The 15523-nt window shown below is 42.9% G+C and overlaps 1 protein-coding gene across 4 annotated transcripts in view; it reads right to left on the bottom strand.

Annotated features, from left to right (window-relative positions):
* Positions 1 to 15523, bottom strand: part of CTNNA3 (catenin alpha 3) — a 1020369-nt gene that overhangs the window by 979276 nt on the left and 25570 nt on the right. The gene's annotated exons all lie outside the window — the stretch shown is intronic.

Here is a 15523-nt window from a genome sequence, read left to right on the forward strand (position 1 = left end):
TTTGTCAGAGGCTGGAAATAGATGACAGGAGAGGAATCAATCACATCATGATTCCTTGGTCTGTTCACTCCCGCTCTGGAGCATCTGGCTTTGGCCACTGTTGTAAGACAGGATACTGGGCTAGATGGACCTTTGTTCTGACCCAGTATGGCTGTTCTTATATTCTCACAGGGTTCTTGAAGAGGCCTGCCTTACTGCAGCCTCCATAGTAGGACACCTTACCATGACAAGCTACCACTAAGGAGGCTGGGGTCATGGAACCACACAGCAATGCCACACACGGCCCAGGTTCATGCCTGCACTCAGTCAGCATCTGCTCCCGATCAAGCTTAGTGATGCAGAGGACACTGATCTCATTCATGGGAATCTGCCATGAGAAGGAAGAGGAGAGAACCCATTCGCACTCTCTCCAGCAAGCAGTGTCTGCTTCTCACACACACACACACACACACACACACACCCCTCCTCCAACACACTCCCTCCAGCAGGCAGGCATAGAAGTTCTCTCTCTGCAGGATGCTGCCAATGCCAGACCCAGCATGTGCAGGACACGGAAGGAAGCCGAACCGCATCTTTCCCTCATCCCACCCACAGACTCCTGTCCTGGCCAACACCTTCCCATGCCTGCTTGTTCCTGGGCCGTGGATGTTGCAATGCTGCCCTGGAATGTGTGTGCCCCTGCCAGAAAGTACCCACTGTCTAGGCAACATATGGCCTTGCTCAAAGCATATTACCACGTCTGAACTGAAACCTTCACTGTCAGCTCAGAGATTAGAGCTAGGCTTCATACATGGTGTCTCCTGGGATGATTGCCCTTGGAACCTTTCTTCACAGCTGCGAGCTTGGCACATCCCCCACCTTCCACTCCATCTGACAGTGAAACGCACCCAGGAGGAGCACGTGAGGGAGTAGATGGCCTGCCTGCAGTCCCTCATCCAGGAACTTGAGGAAGAGCACGACACCAACTGGGAGGAGTGCCAGGTTGACCCGGAAGAGAAAGGCAGCTTTGGATGAGCTGGTACACCATCATAATGCCAAGTTCTCTACCCTGAATGATGTCTGTCTGACTGACTGTTCATTTGGGTTTAGGAAGAAATGTTTCCCATTAGGGTCAAATTGACAGAGACCTTCTTTTGTCATCTTTCTGGCAGAATCTATGAGGTATAGTTTCATTATGAGGACTAGGACTTAGAAAATGCCATTTGTAACTGGTGGGATTGTTTAGCTTGTCATAGCTTAAGGCAAGTGTCCAGTGTGGCTAAAGACTGTGCTCAGAAGTAAAGAGAGACCTGATATTTCACTAGTGGATCTTCTGCTTATTGGAGAAAAAGTCCTGACATCTTTGCAGACCTCTAGTATTCAGAAGAGTGAGATGAATCCTAGGGGTAGGCCAGGGAAAGCATTCTCATGGGGTTATACAACCGAAGTCCTATACCTCACTGTAATGACACACTTAAATGCCTACTGTGAGCGAGTTGGGGGAGGTAGGACAAAAGCACCTCCTCCACAGAATTAAGCTAACTAAATTTCAGGCTGCCATTTAAATTCATTCCTGTGTCTATCTTCCTTCAGCCGCATATCTTGATTAAGACTCATGTGGTGGTTTACAAGCTTTCTTTCAGAAGTTCACAGGATTTTGTGATATGCTGGATCATTGCCCAATGTAGGCTTCAGACATCCTCAGAAAGCACTTCCCTAGCCAGTCCCTGAAAGGAGGAAGTCTTAGCCCCTTAGTCATCCATATGGTATTTTGGGATAGAGCTGACCTCAGCTGCTTTGAAGAGTCATGAGAGAGATTTGATCATGCAATTATCTTAAGCCTAGATTATTAAAAAGTTTTCTTTAGACTCAGTTCAAATAGCAAAGGAAAGAAACCAAATTATTTACTGCTTGGAAACCAGCCAGCTGGTGGAATATGCACTAAAAGCAACAAACTTTATTTTATTTTTATTTTTTTTACACACAAATCCAAGAATATTTAGGGGATTCAATATATAGCCACAAGGATCATATTTTGTTAAGAACCTTTACAGTTTATAGGCTGATATTTCCAATGTGGAAGGCAGCAAGTGTAATGTTAAAGATTAGCACCCAGCCTGAATGAAACACCACTTCACCTAAATGAAAAGCAGGATGGATTTAAAGAAATTTGGTTATTTGCCAGTCTCAGAAACGTGTTACAAATAAGTTTTATTTATTTTAATTTTCACTGAATTCAGAGGTGTTTAATGTGCCTTTACACACACGTGATGGGTGTTTGTGTTTTTGATAAGTCAGAAACAGCAGAGTGTAAAATGCAACTGTTACTCCAGTAGATGTAAGTTTAAACCTGCAGGACCTTGCACCTTCAGGATCTCTGCCAGGAACATCAGAAGCTAAAACATACTGCATTCATTTCCATGGAAATGGGCTCAATATAATTTAATTGAGGCTGCCTCTGATCTAAAATACCAGTCACAATTTGATAAAAAGTTCGTGGCTCACAAAAGTAAAGAAATACAAGACCAATACTGAAAGATGTGTAATGGTGATTCTGAATGAGGGGCACAACTTGCACAGAAATAACAGCTATGCAGCGGCATCATGCTAAGTGTGCTCCTTTTGCTACATCATTAATACAGCTAGCAGCAGAAGGATATAGTACCCAAAATGCTTGCATAATAGCACATGCTGTTAAATAAAGAATGATCCTATTTATGAAGGCCATGCTTAACCACAACTCCCCATTAAACACTGTCAAATCCTCGTGCACCACAGTGGCAATGCACAACATGCATCTTTTCCAACACTCAGTGAAAATCCTCATTCAGTACATCTGAAAAAAAAAAAAACCCACACCCCAAAACAGACTACTACTACAGATTCAAACTTCATCCCTGACATTCTCACTCCAAACTGCAAATGTCAAGCAAGTAGTCTGCTTTTCATTTCCAGATTTCATCTAAAAAGATTCTGAGTGAGGCCAGAGGCTGGGATATCTTGATTTAAGGATATCCTGGATGCTGTGTGTATCTAACACAGGCTCTGAATGGGTTACTATGGGCTTCAGAAGCAAATCAACATATCAGACTGCACCTGCAGAGTGGGCCGGTGAAAACTCGGGAGACTCTCATTGTTCAAAAGAATAATGGATTTGCTTTGAGCTGCCTAGTAGCAAGGGCCATACAGCTTGCTCATTCTTTCAAATACTAACAGTCCTTTGTGTAATTCAGATGGCAGGAGAAGAGACGTATTGCCTGCATAATTTTTTTTTTTTTTTTTTTTTTTTTTTTTTTCCAGCTCTTAGGCCGGTCTGCACTACAGAATTACTTCAGTATAAGTGTGCTGTTCGGGGATCTGAAAAATCCACCCTCCGAGCAATGCAGTTATACTGACCTAAGCAATTGCACCAGTGCAGTGTTTTAAGTATAGACCTGCCCTTAAAGTGCACTTATTCAACACAGAACTAAAGACTCAACTCCCCTACTACTGATAGATTTTCTTTCACCCTTCCATTTAAAAGGAGGAATGCTAAGCTACAAATGTGTCATGACAGAAGCCAGATGCCCCAAGAAGGGAACAGAAGGTTTAAACACCAAAAATAATCGGCTAAACAACTGACTGTATACAGAGTTATTGTACTATAAAATATATCAAGTGAGGTCTTTTATGAAAGCTTGTAACATTTTGAACTTGATATTCATTATGACATCTGTACAAATTGCCATTTTAGATTTCGTGCATTTAGAAAACTGCTCAGTCTGTGCTGCAACCCTCATGGAAGGGTAGTGAGCTCAAACATGTAGGGGCACCTATCAAGCCATCTTTTCACACCAAACTGGCTTCAAGGAACTATCAATGGAAAGACACTGAGATCATTTTAAATGGAAAAAGAAGATCCCAGCTTCCAAATTGGGAGGAATCTCCCACTTTGACTAACCAGGAGTCACCATGGACAAAGAAAAAAATTTTTAAAGCAGACTTGGAACAGGTTTTTATCCAGAACTTGGAGGACAGTCTCCAAGTGGGAGGCTGTCTGTAAATGCTAAATGCCTCCTATAGCTAGGGAATGTCCTGGGAAAGAAATTAAGTAACTTATGCTAGAAAAGAGGCACTTTGTCCAATATGAAAACAAAGACTGATGTTGCTTCTTTGTTTGTTTTGTGTGTGACATGTATATGTGCACTTCCCTTATTATTTCATCTGGGAATTTTATTATTAAGTATGCTTTATTTTTATCCCAAGCAGATGTCTGGTGTGCAAACTGAATGGAGCATATGTGCCAAAGGGAGCTGATAACTGCAGTGCTGGTTTCACGTCTTCAGAGTAGGGACGTGAACAACTAGTCGACACACTAGTCACTTCCCTCCCCCCCTCCCTTGCTGCCTCTATCAGAAAGAAGCAGCTGTGGGGGAAGGAGAAGGTGCTTCAAAGTGGCAGCACCACTTGGAGCCCAGGGTCTGCCGCTTTGAAAGGCTGCATGTAGCCCAAGGCCAGCAGGGACTCCTCCACTGACCCTGGGCTCCAGGCAGTGCTGCCACTTTGAAACACCATGGGGAGCATGGGGCCAGCAGGGGATTGTTTGTGCTACACTTCAAAGACAGAGGCGCCCTTATCAACTAATCGATGCAAATTCAGAGTTGACATACCAGAGAACAGTTCAAGTGGCTGGCAATTAAGAATTCAGAGAAGACACTGGGAGACTCAGAAATGGAAGGACTATTGTATCCCTTGCAAACAGTAACTGGGCTGGTGAGAGATAGGGTGAAACTTTGTTTCTAGGCTGACTAATGAGGTCAGGGAGCTGAACTTTAGCCACAAATCCCCCCAAGGTTACCAGGCAGGTGCTAACAGAATCCCTATAGGTCTGGGTGGTTCTCAGTGTTTCATGACAACTTCTGCACTTCCAGACATTCTACTTAATCATTTTGCCATATTTCAAATTCAATAGGGGAGAGGGGGAGAATGGGATTCTTTATTTATATACATCCCATTAAGAAGCCAAATTTACACTTTACCTGAAGTACAATGAATGTATGAAAAAAAAAAGCAGCTATGCAATGTTTCCTTAAACCATGTTTACTGTCAAACCATATTTTCCATTATATATTTGTATATAAAATTCAAGGAGAGAAATTCAGAACAGAAGAATTTACACCTTACCAGAACTATAATAATTGTAAAGCAAAAGTCAGTCATGAGATTTCTCTGTTCTCAAAATCTTGAAGATGAATTGAAAGAAATATTTTTCATTGTTCTAATTTATTACATTCTATGGGTAAACCTAATGCAAATGGGAAAAATCCTAGTCCTTGTCTATATTAAGATCTGGTAATCTACTAATTGATTATTTTACATCAGTCATTACATAATTTACTGAGTACAACCACACTGCCCACCTAGAATTAATGTAAGATTTGCCTGGCTTACAGTCTAGCACTGACTTACAGCAGAACAGGAATAGTAGGTGTCATCTATGAGATCTCCTTCAAGTCACCATTTCACCAAGGGTATGTCTAAACTACATGGCTCCGTCAATGGAGCCATGTAGATTAGTTTATTCGAAAAAAGGGAAATGAAGTAGCAATTTAAATACTCGCCACTTCATTTACAGTGAACCCTCGTTTATCGCGGTAGATAGGTTCCAAACCCGACCGCGATAGCTGAAAATCCGCGAAGTAGGTTTTGAAAGCCGCGGAGGGGCTCCGGCGGGGGAGCAGCCCAGGCGCGCCTGGGATGCCCCCCCGCCGGCTTCCCCCGAGGCTTTGAAAGCCGCGGAGGGGCTCCGGCGGGGGAGCAGCCCAGGCGCGCCTGGGATGCCCCCCCGCCGGCTTCCCCCGAGGCTTTGAAAGCCGCGGAGGGGCTCCGGCGGGGGAGCAGCCCAGGCGCGCCTGGGATGCCCCCCCCCCCGCCGGCTTCCCCCGAGGCTTTGAAAGCCGCGGAGAAAGCCGCGGAGGGGCTCCGGCGGGGGAGCAGCCCAGGCGCGCCTGGGATGCCCCCCCGCCGGCTTCCCCCGAGGCTTTGAAAGCCGCGGAGGGGCTCCGGCGGGGGAGCAGCCCAGGCGCGCCTGGGATGCCCCCCCGCCGGCTTCCCCCGAGGCTTTGAAAAAAGTCCGCGAAGTCGTGAATCCGCGATGGTCGAACCGCGAAGTAGCGAGGGCTCACTGTAAATTAAAATCGCCACCACGTTGTGCCGATCAGCTGTTTGTCGGCACAGCACGGCAGTCTAAATGGGGATCTGCTGACCCCAGAACCCTTCGTCAGCAGATCCTGTAAGCCTCGTGTCTAGACTGCCGCGCTGTGCCGACAAACAGCTGATCGGCACAGCGTAGTGGCCATTTTGATTTAGATGAAGCGGCGAGTATTTAAATTGCCGCTTCATTTCCCTTTGTCCTCCTGCCTCATCTACATGGCTCCGTTGATGGACCCATGTAGTCTAGACACACCCCAACTGTGAGCCACTAGGTAAATGAATATGCCTTGGACATTTGGGGTAATATGGGGAACATAGCCAGGATAGACCATTTCTAAGGAAAAGAGACAGGAGGATTAGTGGGAACAGAGGGGGACTTTCAGACAACTAAAGAGTTTTGCAAGCTGAAGGAGCTATCATCTTAAATAAGTCTAGTTATAAATAATAATAAATAATAATAATGAGTCAGCACTTGCACTACAACAAATGGAGGCAGCATGGCTCAAGATATAGGGGCACTGGCTATACCTGTACCCTCTGCACTCACCATTACTAAATTCCATGATTATTTAATCATGAGTCACAATATTTGGTGGTTTTCTTAGGTCTCTTTCTTAGGAGTTAGGTAATTACATGAGAATCTCAGCTTTCATTTATGAAAATTTTTTTAGCCTTTGTAAGAAGTATGAACTCATGAACCTTAAAGGCTCAGATACCAGAAGTCAGTTAAAATGAACAGAAAGTGTATTTAAATATGGTAATTTGGAAGTCTCACGGCAGGGGGGTGGGCAGAGAAATTTGACTCTTTTGAGCACTTGGGACTAGCAATCTCCTATTTTATTCATATGCTTTGGTCACTGTATCTGAGCAGTTGGAGTGGTCCTTTCCCCACATATTGGAAAAAAGTGTGAGGAAACTCCATTCTGTTCCATTTTATACTGCCACACTTTCCCCACTTCAGCTGGCAGTGGTGAGAAGCAGGTATACATAATCACCTATACCAAAGCCACTCAGAGGGCCCATCCTGCATGAGAATACATAGTACTGTTCCTTTGTAGCAGCATGTTTCTCTATCCAGCTTTGCCTGCTAGCTTACTTGAGCTACCCCATGTAGCAGGGACTACTCAACATAATTTTAACGGTGGAGTAGGATGTCACTCGCCCAGTACTGCTGTTGAACAGGTAATTAATTGAGATGCAGAGGGAGATTTGCATTTGTATTTGTGGCCCTCTGGGTGACTGCAAGTGACCTTAAACACAAGGGCATGATGGTTTTGAGGGGACCATACAAGACTTTGCAGGGGCCCCAGAACTGCTGGCATTGGCAGTGGAGGCCCCCTTAAAGCTGTGAAAACAATCTGACCCCTTGTTTGATACAGAGAACCCCTTTCTCATCTGGGCAGTCTTGAGACTTCAGACAACCAACCACAAAAAAAATGCTAGGTATTTTTATAAGACTTTACCTATCTTAACAGTATCGACTTCGGAATTCTCAGATTTCTATTGCTACTTCCATATCTGGTCATGACAGCATTGTTTAAAAAAAAAAAAAAAATCTAGGAAGGGAGAAGGGACTGTATATCCAAGATGCAGCTATTACATGAAACAGCTCTGAACTTGACTGTTTAAAAAATACAGTTGAATTTGAGTAGTGCCCAGTGCTCCTTTATACTACAGTTTGGCATGGTAGACCTGACATTTTCATGAAGTCCTGTATGAGGTACTTACACATCCTAATATGCTTAAAAATGCTTTGTTAAAGAAGACTCTGTACATTTTTTAGGGATTCCTCTGCTCCCCCTCTGACACTCTGTTCATTCACTATTCCCTTTCTTTCATTATTTTTCCCCTCAGTTTAGATACAGCACTGATTTCAGCTATTATCCTTTCAGCATTTTAATTTTATGCAGATGAATATTGGTTCCAATATCCCCATCCCCATTTTAAGTATTTCCTACTCCCTTCTCTACCCCAGAACTGTTGATTTCATTTTCCAGCTAAATGTTTGGTAAAACAGATTTCAAAGAAAGACAGAGATCAGTGCTCCAAAAGTCACTCCATCTGAACTTAATAGGCTCTGTTATTTAGAATAGACTCAAGCTTTCAAAAAAATGGGGTTTAACATTTTGTTTTGGTGGGCTTGGGGGAGCAGGGATGTTGAAGGTTTATTTGTATGAAAGCTTTTGATCCTACAAAGGCCAGAACAAAATTTGTTTACTATCTATAAAAATATCCATTAACTAAATGTCCTAGCATTAGACAAGGATTCCTACTGAGCAGGCTTTTTAATGCTGCCTTATAAGAACATACATGCCTTGCACCCTAAGATTTATTTTATAATCCATCCATACATGATGCCATAATCTGAATTACTTCCTTCAAGCCACTGAGCTGTGAATAAGACTTTATATTCCAATCACACCAAAGCACAAAAGAGACTGATAGCAATGAGACAGTACAATTCTAAAGACTGCAAACAAAATTGGAGGGAGGAGACAACAAAAGGAAAAAATGGTTAGAATTCTCCAGAAAAGACAAAGAAATAAGGGAGAGGGGAGACAGCAGAAAAAGAGAAAAGTTTAAAATACAAAAAGAACTGCTGCTAGAGGAAGAAGAAATATTGCCAAGTGACAAGATTCTAACAACTTCTTTTTAAGACCACAATCCATTTACTTTTCCATGTATATATGCAATGCCCCTTTTACTCCCTTGCTAAGTCTTTTCAAGAAAAGAGAAAAAGCAGGCCAGAGCACCACACCACCAAATATATTTGACCCTTCCCCTTCTGGGCTAAATTAACTATTCAGGGGACCCAGGGCTATTAGATCCCCTCCTTTCTTGCCCCATCCCACAACCTAGGGATCCTCATAAAATCTATGTGAGTATGGGGATGGGAAGATGGGTGTGATACAGGAGGCAGTGGGAGCTCTAACTAGAGGTGCAGGCTCTGGGGCAGAGTCAGGGACTAAGTTCCCTCTAAGATGAGCCACTGCACGATCATGTAGCTATTTTCTGAGCCCCACCTCAGAGGTTCAAAGCTCCTGCGCAGGCAGGGAGCTCAGCTGACCCATGGGGGTGGGGCATCTGTAAGAAGCAGCTAAACAGAGCTGCCATGCACTGAAATGAAAAGCTCCCAGAGAAGATAAGCAAACTAGATAAGCAGGGAATAAATGGGAAGGGGGTGGGGGATAATTAATTAATTGGATGCGGGTGGGAGTGAGAGAAGTGGGGAGTTAAGAGGAAAAATCCAGCAGTCTCTTTGACCCTCCTTGGCTGAGAAGGGGAGGTAAGGGGCTGATTGCATGGGGTAAGTGAGGGGAAAAAGGAGAGGATGGGTGCTGACATCGTGCAGTGAGGTAGAGGCAGGGTTAAGTTTGTTTGGGATGTCCTGACTCACTTGCTGCAGTCCTCTCTGGCTGTCAGGGAGAGGGAAAGCAAGCTTCTTGGGCGGGCGGGCGGGAGAGGTTGTGTGCTAGGAGGACATTTGCAGGATTACATTTTAAACAAACTTTACATATATGTTAATGGCTTAAGATTAGAAAGAAAAAAGATTCTTTTAAACAGATTTTTGTTGTGTTGCAGATATCTAAAACTCTGATCTTAATTATTTAAAAAAAAATCCTGTGTTAGTAATTAATACATGGTAAATTGTATTGCATTAAGGCCAGATCTTTGCTATGTGGTAGAGTTCTGGCTCTTACGAGTCAGAAGTAGCAAGTACTAGGTGTGATGCTAGTTTTGTAGGATACCACCTTATTTGCAAGCTCGTTGAAACATGGATCTGTCTACAAACCCTAAAGCCATGTGTTAATTTGTTCTGGGGCTTCTACTCTTGCTCCAGTGGAAGAAGGCTAATTCCCTACCTTTGTAGTCACTAAGGCTACCTCACAGCAATGAGACACAGGTGTCTTATTTTAATATATTTTCTACCACACATATGGACTTGTGTGTGTGTATCTATATTGGTGGTGCACATCCACACACTACCTCAATATTGGTGTTGCACATAAGACATTTCAACCCGCCCAAAAGAAAATTCAACCCACCCAAGGATAGAAAAATGTTACAGGGAACACTGGTCAGGGATGAGGCATTTGGGATGTTAGGGTGTACCAGGCTGCAATCAAGGGATTTGGAGTGTGTGTGGGAGAACAGGCCGTTCCACTTGGCCTGTGCTCACTTGCAGCTTCACCATGCTGTGCTTGTCGCGACAACACGGCTCTGGGGAAAGGTAGGGGAAGAGGAGGAGGAACAGCAGCACTCAGAGCTGCCTTCCTGGGCTGTAGCCCCTAAAGCCCCTTTCTTAATCTGTCCCTGATTCCCTGTCCCCACACCCACATATTTTTCCCTCTATGCACATGCCCATCTGATGGCTCTTTAGTTGTAGTTAGACACTGTTCTGTCAGGAGCACTCTTGCTAGGCCTGGGAAACAGCATGTAAATGGCAACACCCACGAGAGATTCCTTCACACAACTGTACAAGAGAGAAAACTCAACTGAACATAAACAAAATAGGTTATGCACCTAGGCTATATCTAGACTGCATTCGAAAAAGCAGAAGTGCTCTTTTGCCATCCATGTAAACCTTGTTTTATGAGGCATAAGGGATGTGTCAAAATAGCTCTTTTTTTCCAAAATTTGGCACCATATAGATGCGCCAAATTTTGGAAAACCCCCTTTCAAAAGTACAAATATGTGTACAGCAAATTGTGTATCTTTTTCTGATTTAACACTGCAGTCTAGACATAGTCCTAATGTTGTCAAATGAACACAATGAATGAATTGAAAGAAGTGTTTTCCATTAATCATAAATACAACAAATCTTGAAATAAAAGGTACAATGTTTTCAGATGAAGACAATTTACACGTTGATGGGATCTCTTAAAGAAAGACTGCAATATAAAAAGGAAGAAACTGACAAAAATCCTTTCCAAACCTCCGAGTTCCAACATTTTAAGTTGATTGAACACCCAGAGTCCTTATGCCTATAAGCAAAATAATGAGAGTGAAATACTGGTTCAGTGTGAGCACTGACCATTTAGGTTAGCAACTACCTGAGATTAATGTTGCCTTTGGTGCTATGTATATTATTCAACAAAAGTTAATTATGAAGTCTGTTTGGGTAGTTCACAAATGGCATGTCACTGAGATTGCATCCTAGCTTTATGAACCAGCCACCTCTGCAACCTAAAAAGCCTATATAAAGTATTTCCTGTAGGTTATCAGCCTATTAAATCTGACAGTACCATCAGACTTTATAGTGCTTGTGAATTAGGCAAAAAATACAACACTTGTTGACCGAGATTTTGCCTCCAAAGTACAGAGATGATGTGCATTGGACAGCCTTCACAGACTGGATCTAGCAGTGTGGCCCACCTTTTATAGATTCTACAATGAAAACAACAAAGACAAAGAAAAATGCAACCATGCATAAAGCAAAGGGTGTTTTTCCCATTACATTGCCAGGCAGAAATGGGGGTAAGGCAGAGTGAAGTTAGCCAGTGCCAGCTGTTTTACTGAGCATGCTCGAGACAAGCCAAAGCAGTAAGGAAGGGTGCATGGAGGTGCTTATGGGGTCACGTATCAACTATTGCCAAGTGAAGACTTTGTAAAGCAAGTAAGTGCATATGTAGGTAGTTACAATAATAAAAATGCAATTAATGGATTAGAGAATCTTTTCCCCAGCAAAGGAATTTATTGTAGATAACTTGCATTGTTGCATCTATCACACAGAGTAAATGGAACTGGAAGACTTAAATGTATCATGCCGGAGCATCCATGCACAATTACTTGCAGATTTACCTACATGCTGGAGGGAAGTTTTAGTTTGAAAATAAATCAAGGCTTGAATAAAAGAGAGGAAACTATTAAAAGAACAGGCTAAAGATTTATGAATTAATCTGTGATGTAAATCACTATCAATTACTGCACAGATTATATGTAAAAGTAATAAGTAATCTGGAACATTCCCAGTAATTCATGTGACACTCAATACTTCAGTAAATATAACAAAACAATGAAAACTATACTAAGGAATAGAGAGAGAGAGATTAACAATACATATTTGCTATCATGAAATAGATGGTTTTTCATAACTTTCTTTTAAGATTAATGTAGAGCTGGAATCAGACATTAACTTCAAACAGAAGACATTAACTTCGAACAGAATCAAATCTTAGAATTTTTGTTTTATTTATTCATTCATTATGGTATCTTCACCCATAAGAACAAGCTAGTGTTATTGGAACTAGCCTGGCAGAGTATTGGGCTCATACTCTACATTGACCATAGGATATTACTTTTAGGGAAACTAGTGTTACCTACCAGCCCTGTGCTCTTGGGGAGCCAGGGAGTGAGACACATGGAAAACCATTCCCCTCCCCCAGGCCTCTGCTAGAATCAAAGACAAAGCAATGAAAAGGCCGGGGAAGACACACCCAAACTGCTTCAGACAAGGGTGACAGAATTAAGGAAACACCCTAACCTCATCTGCATTGAAGATAGAACAGAGAGACATCTCCATTAGCATACACAATGGAGAACAGCTCATCCAAAGCAGGAACGGCACTGACCTATGAGATACCGAAAGCAGAGAAGTACTGCCTGATGGGAAATCTCTGCTCCTGATGCTAATGAGCCCAGGTCTGCTCACACCCAAATTAGTCATTATCAGACCAATTCTAGTAGTAGATCCTATTGACATCCAAAATACTGAAACTGCCTAGTTACATTGTGAGTTCCTTCAAGGAACATCACCCATAACCAGGTACGATCGGTCTCTACTGTCTTGCCTCTGTTTACCCATAAACAAATCCAGTGTCCTCAAACTATTGTCCAATCCCTATAAAAACTCCTTTTCTCTTTCTAAACTGTTATATGGGTTGCTAGCCCTAAAATTTGTAATCAGTTTCAATTTAGATTTAATATTGGTACTGTTTTGTGTGTTTGGCTCTATATTTATACACACACACAATCCAGAAATAAATAACTTTCATTGTTGAGCTGGTTGCTTTTCTCTTTTGCTCACTCTTCCTCAAGGGGTGTTGTTTTGGCTACCCCATTCGCTTTGCAACAACACTTCTTGTACCCAAGCTAAAAATCCCTGTAGTGCCCAAAATCCTGTGGGGTTTGTTCATTGTGTGGTTCACCAGTGAATGATTGCGGTGAGAGAGTAGGAATAGGGAGGTGCTGAACCTGGGGGCTTAGGAGGATGGCAGCTTAAAGTGCTGTTCAATCCAACCCACTGAGTCCAAAGGAACTAGGTCAACCTAATTCCTGCAGGAGAGCTCTAGTTGGAGGGGGAATTGGCAGCGAAGAGAATTCAGCTCCATATGAGAGCACAAGTAAGCACATGCAGCACACTGATAAAATTGTTAACCTCCCCCCAGTCCCATAAGAGTAACCCTAATAAATGAGCATTCCTCCCCCCCCCCCCCCCCCTCCCAGAGTGTTGGGAAAATCTGATAACACTAGCCAAAGAAAGCTATTGTAGAGTCATCTAGGGGAAAAAAATATTTTTTCTGTTCTGCACAGGCTCCATCTTCTACTCCCCAATAACCTATCTTTTTATTCAGACACACCTCTGCCACCACAACTGGTGTCACTTCATGGTATCTGCACCAATAAACAAACACCTTGTTTCTATTTCAATTAACATTAGGACATTGTTACTTCCAGGAACAAAGATTTGGTCCTCTAAAGTGCTACTGTGGAGGCAGGAAAAGGGAAGAAGGGAATTTGTGTGCAGCCATCTTGGTCTTGCTAACAAGAGAGCAAGAGTCAGGCTAAGTCTGTGGCCTGACAACGCGAGATCTGTAATTAGACGCTGCCTTCGCCTCTCGCCTCCATACGGAGATAAGGATAGAATGCCGACTCTGGCAGGGACCTTGAGATAAGGAGCATCTGGGTGGAACTAAATAACTGTTAGCCATCGGTGTTTGTAATGGGAAGGAAACTAATTGTTATTGTTATTATATCTAATAGACCGTATATAAACTGCTTCATAATTGCTTGTATTAGAAGATCTGCCTCGGTGAGGGGGGGGACTTCCCCCCTGTCCGAACCAGTTTTTCCCTTGCTGCAGCTCGTAATAAAACTGCCTCTGGCTACTTGTTGCTTACAAACTCAGAGTGAGGACAATGTTTTCTTCCACACTACGTAACCTCAACTGCCTTTGAAGACAAGCGGCACCTCCAAAGGCTGTAACCCAAACACAGGTATTTTTAAGTGCCAATGTTTACATTATTACAGTTTGATTTTACAACATTAGAGTGATTTTAGTGTATGAGGGTCTGATCCAAAACCTGCTGACAGAGGCCACACATGGGTAGAGAGATGCACGTTCGAACTCCCCCTCACACTCCATTGTTTTGCTGCTTGGCTTGTATTGCACATGCTTAGTAACTTCTACAGAAGATGTTGCCCTCACTATTGGCGGCCACAGGTCATCTCTGCCTGTTAAGGACAATGGGGAGGGACTGTCACTGAATTCAATAGGCTTTAAGGAAGGATCATTGTTCTAACAGTCAGTGGGAGCAAAATAATAAATGAACAGCACAGGGCCATAACAAGCATTTTGCTCTGTAGTTTGAAAAACTGATGTGCTGACATCTCTATGCTACCTGTAATTGACTAGATGCGTCAGATGGCCAACTGTTTGTAGCCCTCTTATGGCCTCAGAACAATCCTGAAAGCCTCAGTTTCTCCCTTCAAGGCACTTCAGTAACTATCAGCCCTTCTATACATTCAGACCCCTTCTCAGGTTCTAGTTAATTAAATTAACAAATATTCAACATATCAGATACACCCATTTACCTCATCATCAAGTTGTTCTGAGGCCTTTACTGCCTGTATTCTAACTCCTCAAGTCCCAGGTTTCCTCTTCTGGAGTCTATTCACTCCCAGCAACCTCTGTACTCCATCCTAGTCTCCCTAAGAACACCCCTGTCCCCATAGTTTACTGCTGCTCTTTATAGGGGAATCAACTGATCCCTGCTTAGGTGTCTCTCCTTAGTAACTAGGCTTGGCTGACCCTAGTCCTCTAGCCCTTAAAGGGGCAAGCTTCCTAGTTACAAGAAGGAAGTGCCACTACATCCGTGTATCAAGGAAAAAAAAAAATCAAGAATAGTTTAGGATTAAGAGAAGAGGATGCACTCCCCATTCCTAGCCTTATTAAAAGCACCTCTTATAATAGGGTGTTATAATAGAAGTACGCTTTTTTAAAAATACAATGACATAGAAGATGCATCATTCTATGGCAAATCTGTATAGGATTTTTTTCCCAAAAACAAGGTGAAAAATAGAAAAAGAAGGGTTGTGTGTGTGTAAACTCAGCTGCGTATGGTAAAAATTC

Source organism: Pelodiscus sinensis, chromosome 8, assembly GCF_049634645.1.
Source record: "Pelodiscus sinensis isolate JC-2024 chromosome 8, ASM4963464v1, whole genome shotgun sequence".
Classification (NCBI taxonomy): domain Eukaryota; kingdom Metazoa; phylum Chordata; order Testudines; family Trionychidae; genus Pelodiscus; species Pelodiscus sinensis.